We start from the raw sequence: 17,287 nt of genomic DNA, 5'->3' as shown, positions 1-17,287 counted from the left end.
ACTCTGTGTAGTGAGAAATTACCAGGAATAATAACACGTCACTTTTAGAGTGTAGTATTGCTTCAAAACATTACAAAAAAAAGACTCCACAGAAGATGATGAAAGATGGATTAATTCCCCCAAAATGCCTATAAGTTGGGATTTAAGGTCAGAGATATTCCCCTGGCGCACCCTGTTTTCTCACCCAGGTTTGGCTGGTCACACATCATATCCTGGCACATACAAAGTATACACTCTGGTTCAGAGTTAATCTTGGGAATTTGGTTTACAAGGGTTACAACTCAGATTTTAAAAACATGATCATGAGAGTGTATATAATACTAGTCTAATGATTCTAAGGTTTTCTTTTCATTAAAATAATCCTTTATTTTAGGAATGGGCCAAGTAAACAGAGAACATGGAGTCAGTTTGAGATCTACTTCAGGGCTCACCTCAATCGAGTGAACAGTGAGTGCTCTGACAATGACATTCACAATAGCATTGCTGCTGGGTATTGCTATAATTTGCTCTCTATGATTGTCCCTTTAAACAAAAAGCTCTGCACTCAGCATGCAAAGAAGTTAGGAGTGGGGGAAGGAGGGGGAACCACACATATAAGAGGAGAGAGAGGAAAAAACTGCAGATCAATCATTTATAATTAACAAAAATCCGATTGGTGCTTTAAATAGAGATCAATGTGTTCCAGGCTGCCTGGATTGTGGGGATGTATTCACCTTCTCGTAACTCTCCAAGCAAGCTGTCACACCTACAGAATCACCATTTGTTTTCTTAACAAAGCTTCAGGGGGCGCCAGGCTCTCATTGAAATTTCATTAATCTAATGGAGTAAAGTCTTATAGAAAAAAATCAAATTCTCGTTGGACGAGATGCTACCTGGGAAAGATAACCTCTGTTTGAACTCTCAGACTCGGATCGCTCTGCTATTAGTCTGAGGAAACAGACAGCAACAACGCTGATTACAGCCACCGGCCTCCACAATTTTTTTTTCTAACTAGCAATTTCTAGTGCAAGTGCCACAGTGTCAGCTAAAGAAACACAACTGCGGGTTTTCTGCAGAGTGAAATGGTTCTGAAATGTCACTGAATAGCTCACAAAGGATGCCAATCTACGACAACAGAGACATAAGCATATAGGAGAAAGGGCCCACACATCCTCCTTTCAAAGGTATGTTGTTTACATGCATGTAATTTCTGAAACCCACGACTGCAATTCAGGATTTTCACAGACATCTACACCAAAATCTGATTGGAAGGTAATAGTGAGATTCTTCCTTTAAAAGTCACAGAATTTGGGGTGTGGGGAGATTATGATAGGTGATACATAAAAAGAGATGCCCTACCTAGCATATGACATACACAGGATAGTCTTCAAGTTTCAAGATATCAATTACTATTGCTACTTGGTGATGATACTTCAGCATCACCTCCCTGGGATTCACAAGTTTTCAAAAGTGGGCCCAGTGTATACACGCCAATATGCAGTAGCAATAGGACTTGCAAGAGGAAAATATGGAGTGTTGATTCCTCATATTCTTTCCAGGAATGTCCCGATGGCTCATCTGACACTCACATGGCAAGTGAGTATACAATGGTACATGTATGTGGCAAGAAGAGCCAACTAAGGCTGCATCTACATCAAATGGATAGATTTAATATTTTTTCTTCTGGTTCAAATTTATCCATAAAGATCTAGAGCTTAAAATAAATTTCCATGCTGTTTTTTTTTGCTGACTTAATGTCTATTTTAAAAAAATTAAAATGCCTAACAGACCAGTGATTTTAGGCACCCTGTACAAGAGTCAAAAGAGAGAGAGAGCATGAAACAACCTGTGGAAAGCCCTCTACTAGGCTTCCGTATGATCACTATGTTTTACAAGAGGCAACTGGGGAAAAGGAAGCTTTGAAGTCAGTCAGGCAAGATCACAGTCAAGTTCAACACTGCTTTTTGATTCTATAGACACCTAAATCTGGAAGCGATTGTGCAAATCTTATTTATGTCAAAGGAGAAAACTGGCATTACTTTAAAGTAAAAGCAGAAACTAATAATTTAGATGAAAACTACAACTTGTATTTCCTTTCTTTTTTAAACAAGGATCTAAAAATTATAGCATATGATATGGAGAAAAAAGGCAGCATTTTGAAAAAACAAACGGAAGATCACAACATCCTAGGTAAGCGATTGAAAGAACTGAAAAAATTCTGAGTCCATCTTTAAAGATAATATTTTTCTTTTATAATAAACTTGCTGTTTTTCACTTCGGTCACATAAAGCTTTCTACAGATCAGGAAATGTCTTCTGTTTCCAAAGCATCTCATAGGAGTGTGAGTCACTTCCTATTATTTATTTTTTCCATTTCTCTGTTTATGGGTAAATATTTTTCTAATTGGATAGATTTAATATTTTTTCTTCTGGTTCAAATTTATCCCTAAAGATCTAGCTTATTTTCATACATAATTCCTTTAATTTCCTGTCTGAGATCCACCTGTAGAATAAAACTTCCTGCTCTCCATTTGCATCCTGTTTAAAGATGCCACTGAAACTATTACATCATTTTTTAAAAATCTAAGCAATAGGAAAATGGGAAATAACACATTTATGTGTCTGTATGTATATACTGCTTTGTTTATGCAAAACATGTATTACGTAAACATATAATGTATGCAAATCTACACACACACAAACTTAGTTTACTCAAGTAAAGATTATTAAAATTGATCCTGGGAACAAAATAATACACCTTTGTAGGCATTCATCCTCACTATAGAGACAGAGAAAGAAAGATTGTGAGAGGGAGACACACAAATTCAGATGAGCCTTCAGGGAATTGTATGAACTTTTGAACCAGAGACGGAGAGCCAGAGCCCAGCCTGTTCCCACTTTAATAAACATTTTTTTTCTTCAATTAATTAAGGTTTGGAAAGAAAAAAAAAAAACCACAGAAGAGAAGTAATTTAGCATGCAACGCATACTTTACAGATGGATCCTACCTTCAGATGCTTATTAAATCTATGCATGATTGCACTGGAGAAAATTAATTGCATTGTTTCTCACTATTCGAAAAGGGGTTGCAAACAGCTCAAAAAAAAAAAAAGAAGGAAAACGAAGCAAGGTCGTTGTTGTCTAAAAAGGCAGCTACAGTGTATAATGAATACTTTCAAAGTCTGAAAACAAGTAGTATGCACAATGGGCTCAACAGCACAAAAGATCTCTTTAAATTTTTTTTTTGATGTTTTAAAATACTGTATATATATGCTGCCACAATACATGCATCTACTTTAAGTTTACAAAATATTCTGGTTGGTCTAACTAAAATTCCCTACTCGGTGGCCTTTGAATTATTCAATTAAGTGGTGAGTTTTTGTTCAAATCCTGCTGCAAGGAAAGATTTACGTGAGCAGCTGGGAGTGTACACTGCCACACATTTACTGTATCATGGTTAGCTGGTATTCTCTCCATTCTAGGCCTGTGAAAAAGTGATAACTTCCTAATTTGGGGGGAGAAAAATAGAAAATAGTATTAGAAAATATTCAGAATATAGGTAGTCATTTGCATTTTATCAGCTTTAGTTAGAAAACTTAAAAGGCACAGAAGCTTCAGAAACTCAAGCCATTTTTTCCTTTTCTGAAGGCCTGCTAGTGGGAGTTGAACTGTAACCTTTCTTAGATTGTCCGGAAAATGACCTTCATCACACTTGAAAGGACTACTCTCTGTCTAAGGAGTCAGAAGAGCCGTTAATTTTCCTAATTCACAGGTTTCCAGATTAAAATAAAATATCCTTGTGCTATTTCATTACAGATGCTGTTTTTGGTATGACCTACCCCTGTTGTTGACTGACTAAAAACACTTCACTTAAGGACTTCTAAACTTACTTGATTGCATCACGCGTGGTCTTAGTTCTTTTTTTTTTTTTTTTTTGAGACCAAGTCTCACTTTGTCACCCCTGGTAGAGTGCTGGGGCATCATCATAGCTCACAGCAACCTCAAAGTCTTGGGCTCAAGCGATTCTCTTGCCTCAGCCTCCCACATACCTGGGACTACAGGCGCCCACCACAACACCCAGCTAATTTAGAGATGGGGTTTCACTCTTGCTCAGGCTGGTCTCCAACTCCTGAGCTCGAGCAATCCACCAGCCTTGGCCTCCCAGAATGCTAGGATTACAGGTGTGAGCCACCACACCCAGACTAGTGTTCTTATTTCAGTCTTCCTCCTACTTTAAGTCTATAAATCAATCTCTCTAATCCCTGTTAATATGTATAATTACTTTAAAGTATTTATCATGATACACATTTTGCTAAGACTAACAAACTAAACCTAGTACATATAAATACATGAATCTATCCTATGTACAACAGGTTTTGTATTATAAGGGTAAAAATATAAATTTATTAACATCGGCATTTATTTATACTGTATAAGGCCATTTACCAGCAGATCTCAAAGGGTGATAAAAATGACCTCATAAATAGTTCTAGATATTATCATCCTTAATTAGGAATGGGGCAAAACAAGACCATAACAAGTATTTAACTTTTATTCCTTTGCTTCACCTTTAAAAATCAGACCCATCACCCTAATAGAACATCAACCAATTTAAAGTAGAGTCTCATCAACAATTGGAAACATACATGGTTCAGTCTGGACACCACCCAAAAGAGAAAAATCCATGCTGCCCTGAGAAACTCAAGTCAAAACCAAATCAATGTCTTGTGTTGATAGAGTTTTGTAAATGTTACATGAAAATGTGCAGTTCATATTTTATTGGTTATTAAAGAGAACAAACAGGACTATATGGATTGGATATATAGAACTTTACTATTAAAAAGGACTATTTAAGGTGTCGGAATAGGGCCAGCTTCAGAAAGTCTGGCAGTCTTAGTTAAGCCAAACCACACCGATAGGTACAAAATACCTTAATAATATAGATGGAAAAGGTCCGAGAAGGGAGATTGCTTGGTTTAAGGCATCTGAACCTATTTCTGTGCCTCAGAAAGATTTCTTTTGTTGGCTAGACTCCAATCTTGAGCAGCCACTCCCACAGGGCTGACTATAGCCTGTACTATACCAGCATATTTGGCCTGTCTCTTTATTCCACATTCTCTCATGATGGTCCAATGTTTACCTTTTAAATTTCCCTTGCAGCTGACACAATCCTCCCCACCTTCAATATTTATTGGAAATGACAGTCTTGTATGTCATCTTATCTATTGTTAATCTAAAGTTCTGGAACTTGTTCTATAAAGAACCTGTCACGTAAAGGTACTTTATCATTTTTCTGCTTAAGTCAGAATGAGTATCAACAAGCAACTAGTTAGAAACTGCTGGCAAAGCAGTTTTGGTAGCACAGATAACTCAGCCTCTGCTCGGACTGACTCTGATTGAATATTTGGAAGAGGTTGTCTTAGATTTCTAATTCCAGGGAATCCAAGAGTTTAGAATAAGTTTCAAATTCTGAGATACTATAAAATAAGAATAGTTAAAAATAAAATTTAAAAACTCCTCATTGTTTTAGTCACTATTTTATATTTATTACACATCTTACAAAGAGTAGTTCAATGTCTCTTGGAGCAAAGAGCTCCCTGATTGAGGAATTAGTTTCAAGATACTATAATTTGATTTAGCAAATCCTTATATTCATTTATTTCATGGGATCCTGTTTTCATGAAAGAGTTAAACTCCCTTTATAAGGTAAAGAGCTTAATCACTCTAGGATGGATATTTTTTCTATTTTACAATGCAATCACTCTTTGTCTTGAATCTAATTGAATTCACATTCCATGTTAATGGGGGAAGAGAAGTGGGTGGGGATGCAGTATATTTAGAAGACAAATAGTATAAACTGTAGACCCTTCAATATAGTGGGTTTTTTTTTTTGTGGTTTTTGGCCAGGGCTAGGTTTGAACCCGCCACCTCCGGCATATGGGACCAGCACCCTACTCCTTGAGCCACAGGCGCCGCCCTACAGTGGGTTTTTGTAAAGGCAAACATTGTGATCTGACAAAAATGTTTAATATTGAGCAGTACTGACAGAGATTGGGGAGATTTTGGCCATTAGGAACCAGATTTTGTGTATGGAGAACATCAAGGACATTGCATAAGGGATATTCATATTTATAATTTATAAGGCACCTTGGGATTCTCTGGATGAAATACACCATAGAAATATAAGCATTTTCATTTCATGTGTCATCACAGATTGTTACCATTTCAACATAAACTGTATTTCAGTAGTCGAAGGGATATAAACTCTTACATAGATTTGGTTTTGCTGCCATTTTCTCTTACTGGAGTTGTAATATACACAACGGAGCACGTACTTACTGGCTGCGTCCTTTCCCTTTTCTAAAGTTCCTGTCTATTTCATTTGTGTTGATGTGTCAATACACCGCCCAGCATTTGCCTTTGTACTTGTAAGCCATACTATTGAAGGAAGTAAATATTTGTCTTGTATCTAGCTGGTATAGTGTTTTCTACCCTCAGTATTTCTGGTGTCTAAGTGAGACCTCCAGATATCATGGATGGGAGATTTGGAGGAGGCCTACACTCTGTGGCACATTAAGACGCACTGTAGAACAAGAAATGGCTATTGTGGGGAGGGGAGGGGGGAGGATGAGTGGAGGAGGGTAAATGGTGGGACCACACCTACAGTGCATCTTAGAAGGGTACAGGTGGAACTTACTAAATGCAGAATATAAATGTCTGAACACAATAACTAAGAAAATGCCATGAAGGCTATGTTAACCAGTTCGATGAAAATATTTCAAATTGTATATAAAACCAGCACATTCCTGGCTTATTGTACCCTCAATGAATCCCCAACAATAAAAAATAAAATAAAATTAAATAAAAAAAAAACCCCAGCACATTGTACCCCATGATTGCATTAATGTACACAGCTATGATTTAATAAAAAAAAAAAAGAAAGAAAGAAAGAAATGGCTGTCATCTTAAGGTTCTTTGAAAATTCTTTAGGATATACAGTATTACATAGTATTACATTACAGCATAATTTGAAAGTCTCGACCGTACAACCACAGTTTTGGAGATCAATTTTACAAGCACTTATTGAATGTGTTTTACAAAATACATATTAATGTGCTGAACCCTTTAAGGGATATAATTAAGATACAACTCATGCCCTCTGGGAGCCCATGATGCTTTGTAGAAGCCAACATATTTAATATCATGCAAGACAAATGGTGGTAACAACTGTGATGGAAGTAATGGTTAAGTAAAATGCAAGACAGGGCGGGGTTGAGTCCAATTTGGAGTAACTAGGAAGCCATGTAGAGAAAATGCAGTTTGAGCAGGGCCTTGAAGGGTAAGTGGGTGGATGAATATGGAGGATGAGAAAGACACTGGACCGGGTTTAGGCAATGATGGATAATCCCATGAGGCTAGCATTCAGGGCATGAGTTTCAAATGTGTGAAGATGAAAGGTGGGCTTGGAAATATAACTCATATTTCAGATCAGAGTTTCAAATCTTCTTCAAAATAAGGAGAGATCATGAAGAGGCAGTGTAATGAGTCAACAGTTCTTAACTCTGAGTGTTCCTAGACTATTATCTGCTCTGTGTGCTCAAGAGCTTTTGGCTTTACCAGTTCAGTTCCTTCCCAGGCTTGCCATCACCTAAGAGGACTCTGTCATCCTCACACAAGTGTCTTGGCCTTTTGTGATGATGGGGAGAATGAGGAGAACAAGATACTCATGCAAATTAGAGGACAGAAAGCAAAGAAGCACTCTCTACCTCATATCTTTAAGCAGTAAGAGAGATAGGACAGAATGACATTCATGTGTGAGAGAATTCTGGGCAGGAGAGCAAGAGATCCTAGAGAGATGTGGGGATTTTGAAACCAGAGGGGAAAGTTGCCTTGTAAAATATGCTTCAGGTATTTTTGAGGACAGTAAAGACTACTCTTACTGTGCTTCTGTGAATAGGTCCTGCCGTCAACAGGGATGGGTAAGGAGGATTCAGGACAGCTCAGCCACAGATTGTATTTAGTTTTCCATGGACTAGAGTCCATATCTCATATTATACTAAAAGAGAGAGATTAAAGTTGAACCTAAAAACAAAATGGGTCAGTATCTTTTACCATGTTGCCCCTCTGTGTATTCTCCGTACAATGCTTAATGTTTGCTGGATAGATGGGAGATGGGCCTTGCTGTACAGTATTAATAATTATTGCTTATCACATTTCTTTAATGGTGGCCCTCAATTTCCACTCTCCATTTTCCCTAAACTCTGGGCTAGTTCCTACTCCATGGGTGGAGTAAGAAATTCATGCCCTAAAATAAATCTCTGTATCTTTTCTTTCTCCTAGCCTCTAACTTCTTTCTCTAAGGAGTGAGTGCCTTGTCTGTTAGCCAGGAATGATTCTTGAATAGTATTAACTAACCCCTTTCTACCTTTTCCAGAACCTAATTATATCCATTATCTCTCTTTTTTTTTAGACTGGTTCTTTCTCATCTGTTGGAAGATCTACCCTCTCTTACAACAAAAACAAAACAACCTCCCAAATTCCTTTTCCCTCCTACCATTTATCCTTCCCCTTCTTTTCACTAGCCAATCCTTTTTTTTTTTTTTTTTGAGATAGATCTCAAGCTGTCGCCCTGGGTAGAGTGCTGTGGCGTTCACAGCTCACAGCAACTTCAAACTCTTGGGCTTAAGTGATTCTTTTGCCTCAGCCTCCCAAGTAGCTGGGACTACAGGCGCCCACCACAATGGCCAGCTACTTTTTTGTTGTTGCAGTTGTCTTTGTTGTTTTAGTTGGCCCGGGCTGGGTTCGAACCCACTACCCTCGGTGTATGTGGCCAGTGCCCTTCTGACTGAGCTACAGGTGCCACCTAACCAATTCTTTTTAAGTAAAACATATCCACAGCCTCAAGTTTCTCACTACTAATTCACTCCAGGATCCCGAAAATTAAGCTTTTTCTTTTACTAGGTTGCTTAAACTGCTCCTCAAAAGGCTAGCAAAGACCTTATTGCTATTCCCACCATTCCGCCACACTAGCTCCATATCCAGTAACTCATAAATGTGAAGAGGAGATTGCCGATTGCTCATCTTTATACCTCTCGAGACTGAGCATTATTCTTTGTACATGTAGAGACTCTGTATTTGAATTGAATCTCAATTTCTTCAACCTTCCCTATGACCCCTATGACCCCTGATATCTTTAAATTTTAATAGATTTAGGGGGCACAAGTTGAATTCGACTCCTGAACTTCTTCCACCAGGAAGGTTAGGACCTTGCAGTAGTCTCAGATGCTACATCTGGCATGAAGCCATGTAGCTTTTTCCAGTGGGTTTTGCAGAATGAGGAAACATCTCATCCTCATTTGTAGACAACGAAGTTATTTAGAAATTCTCATTACCAGAAAGTATGGTGAAGATTTTATTATTTTGATTTTTTGTTAAAATTATAGGAAACTAACAATAAATACCCAACATGAAATGCCTATCTTAATGATCAATGGTAGTGATCAACGACTCAAAAATGAAGAATCTGAAACACACTGGCTTGCTATGATTTTCAAGTGAGTCTTGGCCCAAACATAAACCACACTGTAATATCTTATATTATTTGATAAGCTTATACTTCTTAAGCATTTTCCCAGAAAGTTCTACAGGTGGCTGAGATAGGATACATGCTAAATAGTATCCAGGAATTACTGGATACTTTTTTTTCTGCAGAGGGTAGCAGAACACATTCTTACCTCAGATCCAAACACTTAAGGATAATCAATGTGATACAGGGACACATTTGTACTACTATGTTGCCCTTGACTGGCTTATATTGCTATGAAATTTCACTAACAGGAAGCAGAGTTTCCTTCTCCCATCTCTCAGAAACCCCTCCATTTCACTGAAAACCATTAGGAGCAGTGAGGATTAGCTCAAGTGCGCTCAACTTTTTTCATACAATGTATACTAAGTTTCTCTGCCAATTCTCTACCCTATGTTGCTGCCCACCTTATTGCAAGCAACATGTAATTCCCAAAGATGTCAGCAATATTAGCTTGTTATAGTTTGTTCGCAGCATTCCTTTAGAATGGGCCTAACCACCAAAATTTCAAAGAATCCGTGAGTTTCTGTGGTACATTCTAATGCTCAAGTTAAAAATCCATCCTCTTTATTATTATTTGGTTCAACAGTTCCAGTCAATAAACACTTTGGGAGCATTTACTGGTGACAGGCATGATGTTAGTCTTTCAAGGAACCAGAATCCTGTGGGGGATAGAGATTTATAAACAAAATATAAGGTTGGCAACGATTTGAAGTAGTCAAGTTGGCCAGGCACAGTGGCTCACGCCTATAATCCTAGCATTCTGGGAGGCTGAGATGGGTGGATTGCTTGAGCTCACAAGTTCAAGACCAGCCTGAGCAAGAGCAAGACCCCACCTCTACTATAAATAGAAAAACTAGCCAGGTTTTGTGGGGCAGACTCCTAAAGTTCCAGCTACTTGAGAGGCTGAGGCAAGAGGATCGCTGAGCCTAAGAGTTAAGGTTGCTGTCAGCTATGATGATGCCATAGCACTCTACCCAGAGCAACAGTGAAAAAAAAAAAAGAGGAAAAAGTCAAGTAACAGTTACAAAAAACTTCATCTTAAAATACAGAATTTCCCAAATTTGAAAATTAAAACTTGCCAGGTGCAGTGGCTCACACCTATAATCCTACCCCTTGGGGAGTCCAAGGTGGGTGGATTGCTTGAGCTCACTGGTTAGAGACCAGCCTGAGAAAGAGAAAGACCCTGTCTCTAAAAGAAAATACCCGGGTGTGGCAGGCGCCTGTAGTTCCAGCTACTTGGGAGGCTGAGGCAAGAGAATTGCTTGAACTCAAGAGTTTGAGGTAGCTGTAAGCTATGACGCCATGGTACTCTACCAAGGGCAAGAAAGTGAGACTCTGTCTCAAAAAAATTTTTTTTAATTAAAATTAAAACTTACTTTAAGCTTTTAAAGATTAGTTAAATGCTAACATAAAGAAATGCATAATCCAGTATGAAGTAAAGGAGAAACATAAAAACATATTAACTAGCCTCGTCACTTCCACAGGTTGTTCTCAAAGATTTTTCTTTATTTTGCCCAATAAACTTGGGCAAAGAAATATTACATAGTTTTACTTCAAAAGCAACTTTAAATTTGCCTTTTGGGACAGGCATGGTAGCTCACACCTGTCATCTGGGCATTTTGGGAGGCTGAGGTAAGAAGGTCGGTTGAGGCCAGGAATTTGAGACCAGCCTGGGTAACATAGCAAGACCCCCATCTCTCCAAAAGATAAGCTGGGCATAGGGACATGCACCTATAATCCTAGCTACTTGGGAGGCTGAGCTAGGAGGATTGCTTGAGCCCAGGAGTTGGAGTCTGCAGCTGTGATTGTGCCACTGGACACCAGCCTGGGTGACAGAGTGGGACCCTGTCTCAAAAATAATAATAAGACCAAGTGTGGTGACTCACACCTGTAATTCTAGCAGTTTGGGAGGCCAAGGCAGGAGGATCCCTTGAGCTCTGGAGTTCAAGACCAGCCTGAGCAAAAGCAAGACCCTGTCTCTACTAAAAATAGAAAAACTAGCAGGCATTGTAGCAGGCACCTGTACTGTAGTCTCAGTTACTTGGAAGGCAAGAGGATCCCTTGAGCCCAAGAATTTGAGGTTGCTGTGAGCTATGATGCTACAGCAATCTACCCAGGTGACAGAGTGAGACTGTATTAATAATAATAATAATAATAATTATATGGGTGGTGCCTGTGGCTCTGTGGGTGGGGCGCTGGTCCTGTAAGCTAGGGTGACGGGTTCAAACCCGGCCCCGGTCAAACTGCAACAAAAAAAGCCCGGGCGTTGTGGTGGGCACCTGTAGTCCCAATTACTCAGGAGGCTGAGACAAGAGGATCGCTTAAGCCCAGGAGTTGGAAGTTGCTGTGAGCTGTGACACCATGGTCCTCTATGTTGCTGTGAGTGTGACATAGAGAGAGTCTGTCTCTACAAAAAAAAAAAAAAAAGAAAGAAAAAATAATAATGATAATAAAATTCACCTTTTGGTTGTGCTAAGAAGTTACCAGGTGATGGGCAGTCCAGGGCTACCGTCTTGTGATACAGGGAATCTCCTGAAGGGAATCTCCTTTGTTAGAGTATTGTATTCTCTTTTTAATGCTCTCCTTCTCTAGATATTCTGGTTCAAATCTTATCTCAAGCCCTTCAAATAACCTGTCAATAGTCTTTGACTTTGATAATAATTTAATTTATCAAATAATATTCTGAAGCCTTAGAAATACAAGTAGATGGGAAAATTTTACTCTTAAAGAACACTTTATTCACCTGGTGTCACTACAGCTATGTGACCCAAGTTGTTGAGTGAGTACTCTAAGACCATATTGAACACACAGAAAGAAGGCCAACTTTCAAGTTACTGCTTTTCTTCATGCTCCTTCAATTTTGTGGTTATAGAACCATCTTATGTCAAAAAATCCTATGTGGGGCAGCACCTGTGGCTCAAAGGGGTAGGGTGCTGGCCCCATATGCTGGAGGTGGTGGGTTCAAACCCAGTCCTGGCCAAAAACTGCAAAAAAAAAAAAAAAAAAAAAATCCTATGTGTGCTTATATTGGTTTTCTGACAAAATGTCTGTAAAAGACACAGGCTTCAGGAAAAACCTTCAAAAATTTGACTTCAATGGCCATTTCTGAGAATGAAATTCAATCCTCTGAATTTATCATACCTACGTCATTTAGCAGTTTGTTAAATAATAAGGGCATATTTTCTTGCTATCTAATGAAATAAATTGTTAATGTTTGGGAAGCCAAAAATAGTAGACTGTTCAGGAGTTTGAATGCTAAGGTGGTAACTGGGGATAATACACAGGAACATCATGATATGTGAGAGATTTTATATCTTGTTTTTATCAGATTTCTTCAACAGACACTAAGGAAACAGAAGTAAACCCCAGAATGGCTGTGAGTTTTAAAGCTAAATGAAAAAATAGAAGAGTTTTAAATTCATAATCAGGTATATTACTTGATTTTAAAGGAAGAGATGATTTGCTACATCAGTCATAATACCAAAGTATTATACAACTAAAGCAATTATAAGTTAAGCATATGGGCCCCTGCAAAAACCACTTACTTTAGGTAATAATGACATTTATGAAAATTTTTGTATATGCATTTTTAGAAAAGTAAAACTTTTAAATATAGACAAGGAAAAGAAGTCTCTACTCTTTCCAATTCCTGGTCCTATCATAAAAGAGGAATGCAGAGATTATGGAAAGGATTCCTTTGAAAGTTATGATAATAGAAGGACAGAAAACAATCTGGATGAGTAAAGAATAAAGGGAGAAAATGAGGAAGAAAATGAGGAAGTTCTGATTAGCTGCAAAAAGCAATGCAGATGTTGTAGAAGGCAATATAGTGGACGAGCTCATCTTCATTTCTAAAAAGTGGAGCAAATGCCGTTCCACGGCATCATGAGGGGCTCAGACTAGAGAAAAGGACCATAACCTGATAGGAACAGCCATTAATGCAAAATGGCATGTTGAAGGAGATATAATATCTTTCTCAAAATATCAATTAAACACAGCCAATTCTTCATCCCACTGAGCTATTTTAGGTATATTGTTTTCCAAAGAGAAGAATTGGGCAGTCTTATTTTCCAAGGTAGGTTTCAATTCTTCAATGACATAGTATTGAATCCCAAACAGTTACCCTACCTTTGGAGCTAGAAAGTCATTGAATTAAACATTTTTCGACAGTAGTAACTTTAGAGACTATCTAGTTCACCTCCTCATTCTGTACAGTATAATGTGGTCCAGAGGTTGGCAAGCCATGATTCATGGGTGAAATCCAACTCACTCCCTTTTTTGTAGGTCTTCTAAGCTTGGAATGGTTTTTCTATTTTTAAATATAAAAATCGTGACATGTGAAAACTATATGGAATTCAAATCTCAGTGTCTATAATAAACCCCACCTACATTTTGTCAACGGCTACTTTTGCAGTTATCACTCTTGAGATTATATGGATGAAGCCTAAAATACCATTAATATCTGGCCCTTTACTGAAAAAGTTTGCTGACTCTTAGTGTAGAGGATAAAGCACGTACAGTCTAAAGCTAGACTACCTGGGTGTGATTCTGGGAAAGACACTGCCTCAGTTTTCTGATCCATAAACTGAGGATAATTAGGGCACCTACTTCATAAGGTGGTTGTGAGAACTAAATGAAAGTGTTTTGAATACTTCTGGACATGGGTATAAAGTAAATATTCAGTAAATGTTAGATATTTTTATTATTACACATGAAGTAACTGGCTTAAAGAGATAAAGTGACATCACAAGGTCTAGAATTTGTGAGAGGCAGACTGGGAGAAATTTCCTGGTTCTCCTTGCTTATATATTGCTTATATAAAATTGCTTGATAAAAACAAACATTTTTGTGGTGTTTTTGTTGCCATTTTAAAACCTCCTTATGGTTATTCTTTTTTTTTTGAGACAGAGTCTCACTATGTCGCCCTTGGTAGAGTACTGTGGCATTACAGCTCACAGCAAACTCAAACTCTTGGGCTTAAGAGATTCTCTTGCGTCAGCCTCCCAAGGAGCTGGGACTACAGGCACCTGCCACAATGCTCGGCTATTTTTTGTTGCAGTTGTCATTGTTATTTAGCTGGCCCAGGCTGGGTTTGAACCCACCGGCCTCAGTGTATGTGGCTGGCAATGTAACCACTGTGCTATGGGCACCGAGCCCCTTATGGCTGAACTTCAGTTTCATCAGACTCCTCTTAGGTCAATCCTGTTACCTAGAGTTGCTCAAAAGCAATTTGTGGAACATTTGAGGGTTTCACGTTTCTACCTCAAACTTCTAGAAATTAAGATTTTCATTATTCTTTGTTAGAAAAAGGCAATAGAAATTCCTACAACTCAAATCTAAAAAGTCTGTTTAAAAAATTTTTTCTCAAAAACTTCAGCAAAAAAATAACTGAGGGATGCCTGTAAACTCCAGGATCTGAAAAGATAGCAGATGAGTCCATGAGCATTCAAGAGTATTTGTTATTCCCTGTATAATATAGCCCATTTTCTCTGGTCACTTTTTCGACCCTTGCACATTACCAACACCATTTCAGACTTTGCTTATTCTATGAAACCTCTTAAACACAGAATGTCTGCTTACTGGTCCTGGACAATCACCTTTCTCAAAGTTTTGTTTATAAGAGTTCTTTCTTCATTAAATCCCTTCCCAGTTGGTCACTCCATTATGCCATGTTTCCTTGTCAGGTGGTATACAATTTTAAACAATTGTACATTTGTCACTGCTGTCTAATTGTTCCCTAGTTTTTCTCTTTCTAAGTAATATGTTCTACCTTACAACAAAACTGTAATTCCTTAAAACCAGGCATACACTTTTTTGGGGTATTATGCTACAGTACTTAGTTGAAATAATTTTCATAGTAGGCATTCAGCAAATGCTTCTTGCATTAATAAATGAACAGCCACAAATACATCCCATGAAAAGAATTTTAACTTTAGAATAAATAAATAACATTTTTGAAGTGCCACCCAAATTTCAGGAAATGATAATCAGTTGGTATGTGGATTTAAAGATCAATCACCTGAATTAAAGCAAATCAGAAGTATTAAAGTGCTTTAATTAAAATGGAGCTACAACCTACAATTGAGAGATTAACTCTAGATCCCTACTACTTACTGCTTTCAGATACATTAGCTCCGTGACACTGGAAAATGTTAGATCTGACAGGGATACAGTGGGCAGTGGTAAGGGACCTTATCTAAGTATTATTTTAAAAATCTACCTCTAAAGAATTATGTTGAATTCCCACACAAGTATAATTTTTATTTGCATGTATAGCATACCTATAGCAACATTACTTACTATATAAGTATGTGAAGTATATTTTATTATCATAGTAGACAGGCAAACTGAATGTGTCCCAGGAAGGGGTCTTTTCCATTAACTTTTATAAAGAAGGCTTTCATTTCAAACTTTCATTAACATCTGACAAGCAAGCTGAAAAAGCTTTGCTTAGAGCTTGGTTTAGGGGCAAAATGCATTTTGGCAAAACTATTCCAAGATTACACTGACTGACTGTGCTAGAATATACTAATTTGTTTTGTTTTGTTTTGTTTTGTTTGGAGTGTGGAGAAAAGAGAGAGAAAGGCAGAGAAGAGTCATGGACCCTGCTTTATGGTTGCCATGGATGCAAGGTCAGCCTTCCACACTTGGATCTACCAGCAGAGTTCAGACAGGTCAACGTGTGACCGGCTCAGGCCCTGGGGTTAAAAGTTCAAGCAGCGATGGAAAAACCAATATGTCCACGCAGAGTATGCTGTACAATTTATTTCAATTTACATCAAGCCATGCATATAAAATTTAGATAAATTCCATTCAAATCTGATGTTGCCTGACACACAATGTATGCAAACAGATGTCTGTGGGGCTTTTTCTGTGCTTTAGAAAACAACATTAAATTTAAAAATATGTCTCTGGGATTTCTTTATTGAATTACAAAATGAACATAATTTTAACTTAAATGTTTTCATTCTTTCTTCCGATTTTTTTTGTGAGGGTCTTAATAATTTCTCAGTTCTCAATCTACTCTATGTCATATTAAAGAGGATAATGGATATTTACAACTACAGCTTCAGTGTTATTGTAGTTATAGATTCTATTTATATCCCTTACCACTTTCCACAAATATTTAGTGATTGATATTTCTGATTTATCTCTGGCCTCTATCCTCATCTCCTTTCCTTCCTACTCAGAGTGGAGCAAGTCCCGGAGGCTGTTGGGTCGTCTTCCAGCCACAAGGTGGCTCCCCCAACCCCTTCTCTTGAGCCAATGGTGGGTACACCTTTGCTGAGTGCTCTAGGCAGACTAGGATTCAGAGCTAATTATGTTATATAAATGCCATTATTTTCATTGTGAGTTGAATGAATCACAACTCAGACGCTGGTACACTAAGATACAATGCAAAACTGGTCTTTCAAAAAAAAAAAAGAGGAGAAAGAAAATGATCTTTATTGTGTTTTGCCTAATTTCTCTTCACCTATACTTCCAAAGGTACAACTGAGCTAACAGAACAAAATAAGAAAAATAATGAGGCACTCCAGAGGAACCTAATTTTGTTGCCAAAGAAAAGAATCATAGACTAGATAAGGCCAAATTTTAAGAAAAGTATACAGCATAGTCTCACTCAAATTGGACCCCACATTTTGGCTCTGTACCTTTCCCACAAGGGAGATTTCATTAGGACTTTGCAGAACTTTCTTAAAAGTCTCATACCATATCATAGAAC

At 37.9% G+C, this 17,287-nt stretch overlaps 1 protein-coding gene and 1 long non-coding RNA gene across 3 annotated transcripts in view; one reads left to right on the top strand and one right to left on the bottom strand.

The window, feature by feature from the left end:
• The window catches only part of SKAP1 (src kinase associated phosphoprotein 1), a 312,394-nt gene that overhangs the window by 167,854 nt on the left and 127,253 nt on the right, over positions 1-17,287 (bottom strand). The window lies entirely within an intron of this gene.
• LOC128570888 (uncharacterized) lies at positions 995-16,625 on the top strand. The gene is made up of 2 exons (XR_008375652.1): positions 995-1,163; positions 16,128-16,625. It is a non-coding gene; the product is annotated as an uncharacterized LOC128570888 (long non-coding RNA).

This window comes from Nycticebus coucang, chromosome 18 (assembly GCF_027406575.1).
Source record: "Nycticebus coucang isolate mNycCou1 chromosome 18, mNycCou1.pri, whole genome shotgun sequence".
NCBI lineage: Eukaryota > Metazoa > Chordata > Mammalia > Primates > Lorisidae > Nycticebus > Nycticebus coucang.
The sequence above is the reverse complement of the archived record's forward strand: the minus strand, read 5'-3'. Positions and strand labels throughout refer to the sequence as shown.